At 41.8% G+C, this 14159-nt stretch overlaps 1 protein-coding gene across 3 annotated transcripts in view; it reads right to left on the reverse strand.

Annotated features, from left to right (window-relative positions):
* Positions 1–14159, reverse strand: part of LOC137379635 (protein kinase C and casein kinase substrate in neurons protein 2-like) — a 157154-nt gene that overhangs the window by 84033 nt on the left and 58962 nt on the right. The window lies entirely within an intron of this gene.

The following is a 14159-nucleotide window of genomic DNA, read 5'->3' on the forward strand; positions in this document are numbered from 1 at the left end:
CGATAGCGACGTTTAAGAGACATCTTGACAAATATATGAATAGGAAGGGAATAGAGGGATATGGGCCCCGGAAGTGCAGAAGGTGTTAGTTTAAGCAGGCATCAAGATCGGCGCAGGCTTGGAGGGCCGAATGGCCTGTTCCTGTGCTGTACTGTTCTTTGACAGAGATGATTGACCTCCTTTGTGCTAGGTATGACTTCAACCAGTGGAAAGTTTTCCCTCGATTCCAACTAACTCCAGTTTTGCTAGGGCTCTTTGATGTCATACTTGGTCAAATGCTGCCTTGATGTCAAGGGCAGTCACTCTCACCTCACCTCTGGAGTTCATCTCTTTTGTTCATGTTTGGACCAAGGCTGTAATGAGGTCAGGAGCTGAGTGGCCCTGGCAGAACCTAAACTGAGTGTCAGTGAGCAGGTTATTGCTGAGCAAGTGCTGCCTGATAGCACTGTTAACGACCCCTTTCACTTTGCTGATGATTGAGAGTAGACAATAGGGCAGTAATTGACTGGGTTGGATTTGTCCTGCTTTTTGTGCACAGGACATACCTGGACATATTTCCACACTGCTGGGTAGATGCCAGTGTTATAGCTGTACAGGAACTGCTTGGCCAGGATTGCGGCAAGTTCTGGAGCACAGGTCTTCAGTACTATTGCCAGAATATTGTCAGGACCCTTAGCCTTTGCAGTATCCAGTACCTTCAGTCGTTTCTTGATATCACGATGAGTGAATCGGATCGGCTGACAACTGGCATCTGAGATATGAGGAACCTCAGGCGGAGGCCAAGATGGATCACTCATGTGGCACTTCTGGCTGAAGATCGATGCAAATGTTTCAGCCTGGTTTTGCCTTGTATACCAATATGAACTGAAAGAATGGAGTTAAGTGTTATAGACAGGGCAAGGTAATATTATTTAAAAACTAACAACCCACAGACGAGCAGATGACCAACACAAAAATAAAACAATCTGGTCATGCCAGTTATCAAATGTACTAACTTTAGAAACAGGAGCAGGTGTCGACCATACAGCCCATCGAGCCTGCTCCGCCATCCAGATGATGGCTAATCTTCTGCCTCAACTGCAGTTCCTGTCCTATCCCCATATCCCTTGACTCCCTTTGTGCCCAAGAACCTATCGATCTCAGTCTTAAATATACTCAATAACTGAGCAGCCACAGCTCTGAGGTAGAGAATTCCAAAGATTCACAACCCTCGAGTGATGAAAATATCTCATCTCAGTCCTAACTTGGTCAACCCTGTATCCCGAGACTATGACCCCTAGTTCTAGACTCTCCATCCAGGGAAGCAGCCTCTCAGCACCCACTCTCTCAACCCCTCTAAGAATTTTATGTATTTCAATTCTTCTAAACTCCAGAGAATATTGGCCTGTTCTACTCAATCATAGGGCACCTTCTCATTCCAGGATTTCACGTTCAAGCCATTTGAGGGTAGAAATTCACCTGTGTCACTTTTGCACCTCAGGCCCAAGGCCCAAGGTCAGCCTGACAAATTTAGCAGTGGCCTGGGCATATATGCAAATTGGGCACAGACTGCCCACTGCGAAGTTAGTTGGAGTTGCTCCCCTTTTATTGCCCCCCTCCCCCACCTACTGATTCTAGTAATTTAAACAATACTTTGATTCCAAGTTTTCAGCCAATCACGTACACAGAATTACATAGAATGTATGGCACAGAAACAGAACAATTGGCCTATTGTAGTACACATCAGTTAGAATGTGATTATTTTCTCAGTTAACCAGGAATCACCGGACACATTGAATAGAAGGGTAACAATTTGTCCGTGACTGAGTTATGCTACAAATTGCATCAGCTGAAACACACAATTATCAGAAAGACTACTTAATTCAGCAAGATTCATAATAGCATTCAGTCCTCCTTTATTACCCACAATAGATCAACCATGATCAGTTTGAATTGCGGAGCAGGCTTGACAGGCCGAATGGCTTACTCCTGCTCCTATTTCCTATGATCCTATGATCAGCTGGAAGATGTATATTTTGAGCTTTTTTTAATGCATAAAGATTATTGCAGTCTTGAGATAGTTTAGGTTTGCACCGCTGAATATTCTACAGCTTGGTGTAGAGTTTCCACTTTGGGTGCAATCGGGAAATAGCGTTCAAAGTGCACTTGAAATTGCACTAGTAAGGTTACAGTTCAAGTTTCTGATCAAATTAATCCGCATAATCACAAACAAAATCTTAAATCAGCATAAAAGATCTTGGAAAACACAAATGTAGTGGTTTTGGGTGGAAACCACATTTAAAATTCCCCAATTTATTGTGCTGATTTGACCAATTTCACCCAGATTGCACTGGTATTTCTAGCGCAAACGATGGAAACTCTACCCCCGATTCCTAGTCACCTGTATTTGCATAATGAACAAAATTAACAGGTTGCCGAATACATAAAGTACAAATGCACTGTTGTCATAAGCACATTGCATAAGGAAACAAAAAAAAATCTTAACTTTAGTCTGACGTCAGAAAATAAAATGGACTTCCCAAAAAAATAAAGCTAGTGTATATTCTATGAAATCTCTTTTTGGCTGTACAATCCCTTTTTTGATGTCATTCAATTAATTAGATATGGAAAACAATGAGTTAAAAAGTCCAAGAATTAATAAGTGCATGGGAAGTCCTTCACAAATAAATATAATCAATTCTAAGATGAATTAACTTTCTTCTGTATTTCTGCATTCAAACAAATAGTTCAAAATATTTTTCTACTTACCATCTGTAAGTGAATTATGTTTACTGTACTCGTCTTTAAAGTAATAAGTCTGAATAACTATTTTATCAATCAAGGGACCTTGGTGTACTTGTCCGTAGATCACTGAAGGCAGCAGCATAGGTAGATAAGGTGGTTAGGAATGCATATGGGATACTTGCCTTTATTAGCCGAGGCACAGAATATAAGAGCAGTGAGGTTATGATGGAGCTGTATAAAACACTAGTTAGGACACAGCTGGAGTACTGTGTACAGTTTTGGTCGCCACACTATGGGAAGGATGTGATTGCACTGGAGAGGGTGAAGAGGAGATTCACCAGGATGTTGCCTGGGCATTTCAGCTATGAAGAGAGACTGGATAGGCTAGGGCAGTTTTCCTTGGAGAAGTGAAGGCTGAGGCGGGGACCTGATGGAGGTATACAAAATTATGAGGGGCATAAATAGGAAGAAACTTTTTCCCTTAGTGGAAGTGTCAATAACCAGGGGGCATAGATTTAAGGTAAAGGGCAGGAGGTTTAGAGGGGATTTGAGGAAAACATTATTCTCCCAGAGGGTGGTTGGAATCTGGAACACACTGCCTGAAGGGATGGTAGAGGAACCTCACAACATTTAAGTAGTATTTAGATGAGCACTTGAAACGCCATAACATACAAGGCTACGGGCCAAGTGCTGTAAAATGGGCTTAGAATAGATAGGTGCTTGATGGCCGGCACAGACATGATGGGCCGAAGGGCCTGTTTCTGTGCTGTATAACTCTATGACTCTAATACTTGATTCATGACATTCAAATCCATGTCCTTATCCCAAGTTCAAATGAAGGGCGCCCTCAGGTCCAATTCTGTATTTGTAGCATATAAACATCTACCAGATTCAAAAGTCAAATAATGCCGACCATCATTCTAATTTATTATCCTCAAAAGTGTCTATCCATTTTAACTTGGTTAAAAGGCCAGTACTTTGCACAGGTTAGTAGTTTATCTGAAGCCTCACATGTGTTACATCTGCGATTTAACAATTTTAAGCTCAACCACAGAAAATGGTCAAGTATCAACAAGGGGAGCAGTACAAGTAGCTTTACAGTAGAGTTTGCGCATACATCTCAGTGGAAATGAGAAAACATAATAGGTAATTACACTAGACCACTCTCATCTGCCTGGTAGATGCTACTTAAACAGTATCACTAGCAGAGACATAGGATTATATTACCCAACTTCTCATTTTGGAAAAAGTGCTTCATTCTGAATTGGCCCAAGTAGCAAATAAGTAATTCACATTAGGTTGATAAAAATGACTGGCATTCAACATCTTAACTCAAAGCAATGCATGTGCTGGCAATACACCATTTCCTGACACATTAGCTGAAGCAGACAACCCCAAATGTGAGGTTCTCACCATCTGGGGCTTTCATCTCTAGAAAACAGAAGGCCGGGTGGTGACCTAATAGAAGTCTTAAAAATTAAGAAGGGGTTTGATAAGGTCAACGTAGAGAAAAGGTTTCCACTTGTAAGCAATGTCCCCTCTAAGCTGCGTAGGCTGTGCACAAGTTGGCCCCATTAAATTACATAAGCGCAGACGTGCAAAAAAATCTAAAGGGCTGCACACTTCGAGAAATCACCCATATACTTGAAAAATAATTAGAGGGAATGCTGCTTGTGAAGGAATCCAAAACTAGGGGTGATAAATTTAAGATGGTCACTAATAAATCCAATAAGGAATTAGAACCACAGAAAAATTACAGCACAGAAGGAGGCCATTCAGCCAGTTATGTCCGTGCCAGCCGAAAAAACTAGCCACCCGATCTAATCCCACCTTCCAGCACCTGGTCCATAGCCGTGCAGGTTACAGCACTTCAGGTGCATGTCCAGGTACTTTTTTAAAGAATTGAGGGTTTCTGCCTCCACCCACCGTTCCTGGCAGTGAATTCCAGACACCCACCATCCTGTGGGTGAAAACATTTTTCCTCATGTCCCCTCTAATCCTTTCACCAATCACCCCAAGTCTGTATCCCCTGGTAATTAGCCTCTCCGCTAGGGGAAACAGGTCCTTCCTGTCTACTCTATCTCAGCCCCTCATAAATTCAGGAGAAACTTCTTTTAGGCAGTAACCTAGGGGCTAAAAAGAGTGAGGAAATAAAGGATATTGATATCAGCCGAGAACAAATATTGGAGAAACCTGAGGGACTAAGATTTGACAAGCCCCCAGGACCAGATGGCCTACATCCTAGGGTTCTAAAAGAGATAGTGGATGCACTGGCTATGATTTTCCAGAATTCCTTAGATTCAGGAATGGTCCCGTCAGATTGGAAGTTGGCAAATGTTACACCGCTTTTCAAGAAAGGAGGTAGAGAGAAAACAGGGAACTTCAAGCCAGTTAGCCTATCAGACATTGGGAAGATGCTGGAATCTATTATTAAAGAAGTCTTAACATTGCACTTGGAAAAGCATAGTATGATTAAAACATGTCAGCATGGTTTTACTACAGGGAGATCCTGTTTGACAAATTTATTAGTTTTTTTGAGGATGGAGCGAGTATGGTGGATAAAGGGGAAACTGTAAATGTAGTATATCTGGATTTTCAAAAGGCATTCGATAATGTGCCCAATAAAAGGTTAATAGGCAAGATAAGGGATCGTGGTGTTGGGGGTAATAATATTAGTGTGGATTGAGGATTGATTAACAGACAGAAAGCAGAGTGTGGGTATAAATGGGACATTTGCAAGTTGGCAGGCAGTGAATTGTGGGTGCCGCAAGGATCAGTGCTGGGGCCTCAGCTATTTACACTCTATATTAATGACTTGGATGAAGAGACGGAGAGTAATGTATCTACGTTTGCTGATGATACAAAGCTCGGTGGAAAGGTAAGCTGCGGGGGAGGATGTAGAGAGGCTGCAAAGAGATATAGACAGGTTAAGTGAGTGAGCAACAAGATGGCAAATGGAGTATAATGTAGGGAAGTGTGAAGTTGTTCACTTTGGTCATAAACTTAGAAAAGCAGAATGTTTTTTTTAAAAAGGTGTGAAACTGATAAGTGTTTATATTCAGAGACACTTGGGGGCACTCGTACAAGGAATGCACAAAGATAACATGCAGGGGCAGCAGGCTCTTAGGAAGTGTTACGACCAGGTGAGAAAGCAGTCTCGGGTGCCCTTTCAGCCTTCACCTGGTCTTACTGTAACAGGGTTTTATTTTTTAACACACTGTTTTAGCTCCCCCTTGGTGAATCCTTGTTCACCGCTTTCCAATTACAAGGTAAAGAAACAAACACAAACAAGTCTTCTTAGGTTTCAAGAAGGTGAAATTTTATTTAACTTAAACGCTAATTCGGTTGACACCTATGGATACACGACGCACCCACACTAGCATGCATACACAATACACACATGCAAATAGAGACAGAAAAGAGCACAAGAAAAATAAAGTGGAAAGGTTTGAGGCAATCTCTGAGGAGGGTTTTTTGTTACTGTGCTTCAAACTCGCTGTAGAGTCCTTGATTGAAGGTATGGTCTTGCTTTTCGTTGGGGCCCAGTATTCTTCTGAAACCTTGTTCATTGTTGGAGACTTTTCTCTCTTGGGGTTGATGTGTTTTCAATGGGTTTTGGAGTTCCGTGAGAAAGAGATGGAGAACCAGAGACAGGACAGGAGAGGATGTCTTTTCAATCCAGGAGCAAAGAGCTTTCTGCCAGCTCAAACACTGTCTCCACAATTTAAAACTCCCCAAGTTGGCCAGCACGGTAGTCATGTGACTGGTATAATCACTTCTGGCTTTGTGTACTGGGTGGGTCAGGGAGTGGTCCTTTGTTCCAAGCAGTGTCTGTTAATATGCAAAAATGTCCTTCCAGCCAGGGGCTTGGCAACCCCTTGTATCAGGGGCCTCTTCTTCCCAGCAATTTGAAATTTAATGCCCATGTGGCAAAATTAATATGCCTCATTCTTGGCAGGTGGGGGCCTGAATGACAGAAGGCAAATGGCATGTTGGCCTTTATTGCAAGGGGATTGGAGTACAGGAATAAAGAAGTCTTACTAAAATTGTATAGGGCTTTGGTGAGACAGCACCTGGAATAACACATAATTCTGGTCTCCACATTTAGGGAAGGATATACTGGCACTGGAGGCACTGCAGCAAAGATTTACTAACTTGGTCCCTGGGATGAGGGGGTTGTCCTATGATGAGAGGCTGAGTAAATTGGGCCTATATTCTCTGGAGATAAGAAGAATGAGAGGTGATCTAATTGAGACATACAAGATTCTGAAAGGGCTAGATAGGGTAGAAGCTGAGAGATTGTTCCCACTGGTCAGGGAATCTAGAACATAGGGACATAGTCTTAGGATAAGGGGTCAATCATTCAGGACTGAGATGAGGAGAAATTACTTCACGCAAAGGGTTGCGAATCTTTGGAATTCTCTACCCTAGAGGGTTGTGGATGCTCCATCATTGAATACATTTAAGGCTGGGACAGATAGACTTTTGGTCTCGCAGGGAATCAAGTGATATGGGGAGTGGGCAGGAAAGTGGAACTGAAGCCCAAGATTGGCCATGATCGTACTGAATGGCGGAGAAGGCTCTACTTCTGCTCCTATTTCTTGTGTTCTTTACTCAAACTGGTTAGATTGTGGAAGTCGCTACCACCTGGCGTAGATGAGGTGCATGCCATTTATGTATTTAAGGGCAAACTAGCTAAGTATATGAGGGAGAAAGGAATAGAAAGATATGTTAATAGGGTTAGTTGAAGCAGGATGGAAGGATGCTTGTGTGGAGCACTAACACCAGCATAGACCAATTGGGCTAATGGTCTGTTTCTGTACTGTAATTCTATATAACTCCTGCAAGATTACATTCAATCCAGAATTTACAATCTTAAACACAATACAGTCCCTAAAGGCTTTAAACGGGATTTAATGGGAAAACAAAAATTTTGACCATGCCAGTCGCTGGTCGACTTATCAAATTTTTAAATTCCCTTGTACCAGTGGTATTTTGACCTCTTTATCATGAAAGTTGGTACAATGTTCTCATTTAACAAATCAGCCATTTCATTATTGTTCACTATAATCAAATCTGCATCTACATTCCCCTCCTACCCCCTCTACTAGTTTAAATCTTTCTCCACTGCTCTTAACTCTTACTGTTTCCTTCAAGGGTACCTACTTGCTCCAAGTCATAGTTACCCTCCTCTGTGTCATCCTTACCTGTTGTTTCCTGCCCTGTCTGCTGATAGTCACCTAGTCTCCCTTACCAGCTTAGGTGAAGTCAATGGGAATCGGGGGAAACTCAGCTGACTGGAGTCATACCTAGCACAAAGGAAGGTTGTGGTTGTTGGAGGCCAATCATCTCAGCCCCAGAAAACTGCCACAGGAGTTCCTTAGGGTAGTGTTCCAGGCCCAACCATCTTCAACTGCTTCATCAATGACCTTCTCTCCATCATAAGGTCAGAAATGGAGGTGTTGCCTGATGATTGCACAGTGGTCAGTTCCATTTGCAACTCCTCAGATACTGAAGCAGTCCAAGCCCGCATGCAGCAAGACCTGGATATCATACAGGCTTGGGCTGATTAAGTGGCAAGTAACATTCGCACCACCAAGTGGCAGGCAATGACCATCTTCAACAAGAGAATCTAACTGCGTTCCCTTGATATTCAATGGTATTTTAATTGCTGAATTCCCCACCATCAATATTCTGGGGATTACCACTGATCAGAGACTTAACCGAACCAGCCATATAAATACTGTGGCTACAAAAGCAGGTCAGAGGCTAGGAATTTTGCAGCGAGTAATTCACCTCCGATTCCCCAAGCCTGTCCACCATCTACAAGGCACTAGTCAGGAGTGCGATGGAATACTTCCCACTTGCCTGGATGAGAGCAGTTTCAACAACACCCAAGAAGCTCAACACCATCCAGGACAAGGCAGCCCACTTGTTTGGCACCCCATCCACCAACTTAATCATTCACTCCCTCTAACACCTGCACACAGTGGCAGCACAAGATGCACTGCAGCAATTCACCACACTTCCTTCGAAAGCACGTTCCAAACCAGCACTAACTACCACCTAGAAGGGCAGCAGATGCACAGGAACACCAGCAACTGCAAGGTCCCCTCCAAGTCACACAGGATCTTGACTTGGAAATATTTTGTTGTTCCTTCAGTGCTGCTGGGTTAGAATCCTGGAACTCCCTCCTTGGCAGCATTATGGGGGTATCTACACCACATGGACTGTGGTTCAAGGCAGCGGCTCACCATCACCTTCTCAAGGGCAATTAGGGCTGGGTAATAAATATTGGCCTTGCCAGGGATGCTCATATCCTATGAATTACTTAAAAAAAAGCTTCTCTACTCCAAGCATCCTGTGGGGTGACCATCTTCTGGAATGTCGGCGCCAGAAAACATGTTCCCTCCCAAATATTGCAATGTGTCCAGTTGAATCCCAAGCTGTACAACTTGCTTGGAGTGTAATCTTTGTACACGTCATGCAAATGGATTCCCCTTGCATTAGTGAAATGCAGAGCACCACAGAGCAAGCAGCACTATACGGCCATCTGAAGAACCACCCCAAAACTACAAAGGGAACTAACGCACATCCAATTTCTCTTACCAATGCTGTGAATGCAGGATTGACACTTTAAAGCACCACTAATAGGTTAGAATCAGTTGGAAAGAAGCTTTGTGCTTCCATTTTTACGATAACCAATTGAAAAGGAGATAGAATGCTCATATGGGGTCTCAAACTTTTTTGCCACATAGTACAATCACTTGGTCAAAAAACTCTTTCTGGATCATATATGCAGCAAGATTTGTAGTGCAGCTTCCCAGAAAAAATTCCATAAAAGGTGGCCCACATGAATAAAATGATTTTTCTGGTCATTTCTTTAGGATTTGTGATCAACATCAGAAGCATAACACAGACTGCTCTCATAGAGAGATAGTTGGTTAATCAGCTCATGGGCACAGCACCTTGGGCTGGATGAAGCAGCTTTGTCTCAAAAGGTTTCTGGGCATCTAGCCACTTCACCCAGCACCAAAAGACTGGTACTGGCAGCTCCTACGTTGTTGGCTCTCCTTGCATGGCCATCTCATGAACCTGTATCCAGAGGTGAATACCACAGCTGTTCCTCCCATTCAGAGTACACTTAGACATGGCACGAGATTGCACAGTTGCAGAAACATTCTCAAGAGTTCACCAACCCAAAGCACAGTGCTACAAATAAGAGCATTTCATTAATGTGGATAGCCTAACCAGAGCTTTATAAAGGTTCAGCATTACTTTCCAGCTTTTGTACTCAATATACTTTTCACTGACTCATTAATGAGAAGAAATTAGTAACCACAAAATCCTCAGTTGAAAACCAGCTCCAAATGTGTACAGAACACCAGAAATTGACATGCCAATATGGCCAGGCATACACCATGAATAAATAATGAAGGCCAAAACTGTCCCAATATATGGGTAAGAGTAAGCTTGCTGCTCTGTGCTCTGGTCGAGTCAAGATCCTTATTAGAAACCTTCCCCTGCCGTATTAAGTGCCAATTAAGTCAAAATGTTCTAGGTTACTGAAATCAAATCAAAGACTAGGGAACATGGGGACAACATTGTGGTATAAAAACAGAAAGTGCTGGAAATACACAGCAGGTCTGGCAGCATCTGTGGAGACAGAAACAGAGTTAACATTTCAGGTATGTGACCTTCTATCAGAAAGTGCCTGTCCCTCCATCCGTGGTAGAAACTAGGGGATTTGCAACTCCAAAATGCTACACTCGATATCAAGTACATCATCTGCATAGTCACAGCTGGCAAATGCTTACAATGCCAGTTCAGTGCTTTGACCAACATGGTGGTCCAAGATCCAGTCCGAGGACAGCAGAAACAGATCACAGCTGATGATGCATCCCTGGTTAACTCCAGATACAATGACAAATAGCTGACAATTTTAACTACCTTGGGAGTTCATGAGACAGCTCAGGTGCCTCTGAAGAGATATGCCAATAGAGAGAAATCGCCAGAGATATTATGTGATCTTTTCAGACGATCATGTGGAAGTCAAGAATCCAACTAATAACAAAGTTGCAAGCATCCCAATCAAGGTTCCCTCCAGACTTGTGTATAACTCAATGGTGACAAGAACCACTTACACCCAAAGGACCGAAAAAAAAATGACAATTTAGCTTTCCACAGTGCATGGAACTACACAGAAGACTGCAAACATTGCACATGCACTGCTGTTGTCCAATTGGTGGAGTGGAAAAATCAGTAGTAGTGGTCATGTCTCATTTACAAATCAATTGCTGTATCTCAAATACTGTATCTCAAATACTGACCAAGTTCACATACAAAATTGGAAAAAAGGCTAATTACTGAATTTTGTTTGTCTGTATCTTTCAGTTTATTTGAACACGAGTTGGCTAAATATTCTACCTCTCTCGATACATTACATTATCCCAAGTCAGTAATTTGCAAAATCTTGTGAAAATATTCCAAATTACTTTAGGTACTTCAAGAAATGTCCAATAACTCTTATCTCCTTTGTTTGCAAACACACAATACAACATAATTGCAGTGAAATGATCATTTGTGAATGAAGCAATTGTGACTAAAACAAAACAGTTCTTCTCCCTGATATAATTGATTTTTGAAGAGGCACTTTGTCAGCAAGTTTAATAGAAAATTGCACACAAAATGCATGAAAATTTAACAGGGTTCAGATATATATTTCTCATGTTTCTGGCCGAACACCAGCAATGACTGTAAGGAATACCATCTCATTAGTATGCTACAATACCAAAAATGGAGATGGTATTTTATTGGACTTCAGCTGGCAATTGTTTTAAGAACAACATGGTTTATTTGAAACTTTGTGCAAAACCAAATATCTTCACTGTGGTCTGCCTGCATATTAGGAATGCACGATTGCTAACTTAGGAAATTACCAAATATCTGAAAGAGTTAGATCTCTTTTAGCTCATTTAATGTCATCAAAATCAATGGATAGTGGTGAAAATGATTGATACTTTAAGAAACTTTAAACTACATGTTTTTTGCTATTTAAAAGAATTTTTCTGCAGGAATGGAAACAAAAAGAGTCATTCTATAAATGATGCTTAGTTTACAACTTCAGGCTCAGTATTTCAACATCACTTACTCTGAGAAAAACAGGACTAAAATGTTCCAAGTACAAAAAAGGGGATATCTCTGATAATTTTGCAGACCATTAGGGTACCAAGCTGGAGCCGGACAAAAGAAACATATCCTTACTGCACAGATGCCTGTCTTCCTACCCCAGTGATGTGTTCTGCATAATCTGTGACACTAACTTTTCAAGAACCAATCACAGTCATACAGTCATGTACGGCACAGAAGGAGGCCATTCGGCCATTGTATCCATGCCAGCTTTTCACGGAGCTATTCAGTCAGTCCCACTCCCCCGCCCGATCTTCCATGATCGGACAGACAATGGAAAGATAAACTTACAGAAAATTATGCAGCTTTTTCCTCTTCCACTTTTCCAACCAAGGTGGGGGGGGGGGGGGGGGGGGGCGGGGAGGTGGGGAATGGAAAAACTTGCACTGGGCATTTTTATGCAAAGACTTTTTAAAACTGCTATTTTGTTTGTTGCAAACAGATTTTTCAGTGTACATTGGGAAGAAATGTAATTTTCCCTTGAGTCGTTTTGCTCTACTTAACTCTCAAAAGTCATGCCAAACATTTTCTAAAAAAAATTCTGTTCACAAAGATCAGGGATAATAATACTGCAGAACACATCACTTTCCATTTTCAAGTATAAGCATGATTAGATACTGCCTATTGTTCTTGAAACTTCACTCCAACATGTTTCAACCCCGACAACATGTTTCAACCCCGACAACATGTTTCAACCCCGACAACATGTTTCAACCCCGACAACATGTTTCAACCCCGACTTGATTTTTTTTTCATTTTCTACTTCAGTCACACTGAGGGTTCTCTGACTGAGGTTACCAATTTGGTATTGAATGAGCAGCAACTTCTTGTTCAAACAAATAATAAGAAACTTGCTTGCGTGCATGTTACCATTATTAATGCTATTCCAAATATGATGTCACCACTATAACTTAGATTATAAAACTTTCATTTTAAGACTAATATATAAATGCCTTCAAATGCCAAATATTCTGAAATATTACCAACAAAGTCTGCAAATGGGTGAAGAACCCACATAAACTCTGGTTGGGCCCCAACTGGAATATTGCATCCAGTTCTGGTCACCACACTTCAGGAAGGATGTGAGGTCCTCAGGAGGGTGCAGAAGAGATTTACCAGAATGGTTCCAGCAACGGAGGATTTTAGCTACAAGGTTAGGTTGAAAAAGTTGGGTTTGTTCTCCTTAGAACAAAGGAGATTGAGGAAGATTTAACAGAAGTGTACAAGATTATGACAGGCTTAGATAAGTTAGACAAGGAAAAATTGTTCCCATTAATAAATGGTACAGGGACTAGGGGACACATCGAAAGTTTTGGGCAAAAGATATCGGGGGAATATGAGGAAGCACTTTTTAAAATACTGAGTACTAATTACCAAGAACTCGCTGCTCACAAGGGTGGTGGAAGTGGAGACAATTAATGATGTCGCGAGGAAGTTGGATGGCTACCTGAGAGAAATAAAATTGCTACGGGGATCAAGCTGGGAAGTGGGGCTGACTGCATAGCTCTGTGGAGAGCCAGATGGACTCGATGGGCCGAATGACCTCCTTTTGTGCCGTAAATGACAATGACTCTATAGTTGGCCTTACAATGGCCTGTTCATTTGAATCCCATTAAAATTAAACAACTGAAATTTTTAAACATCAAGTCTATATAGTAGTAATGAGAGGCTGGTTTTAAACTGTAACGATGTCTTGTGTTTCAGTGTCGCAATACTTGTCATTCCACGCTCTGCAGTGCAGCAATTTACACAACAAACTGTAATCTTCCGTTTCAAGAGGAAAATTTTAGTATCACTGCTTTAGAGATGGTATCTGACATGAAGCAACAGCCTTCCTTTAAACTAATGCATATTACAAGGTAGCTATGCGATTCAGGAAAAAACCTGATTTGCTTATTTAGGACAATTAACAGCAAAATAATTTCAGCACCTTCAGCAAAGGGGACTTTTGGACCCCTTGAGATCCATTTACACTGTGACTACCCATCTGAACCCATAAGCTGTAGTTCTTGTTCCAGTCAGGCAAATCCCTGTTTATATTGCCTGGCCCCTGCCCAGCTGGAACTGTCTTGTTTAGGAAACAGCTCTACAAAGGTCTGATTACATACATCAGCTGAGCTGTTTCCCTAAAAATTAGAAGCTGAGATAGGGCAGGGGGCGGACCTTTATGGCAAATCATTTCTAAAATAATTGACCCTGCTGAGCATTTGGTCAATTAAGTTTAACACTGCAATGGATTTATATTC

Source organism: Heterodontus francisci, chromosome 18, assembly GCF_036365525.1.
Source record: "Heterodontus francisci isolate sHetFra1 chromosome 18, sHetFra1.hap1, whole genome shotgun sequence".
NCBI lineage: Eukaryota > Metazoa > Chordata > Chondrichthyes > Heterodontiformes > Heterodontidae > Heterodontus > Heterodontus francisci.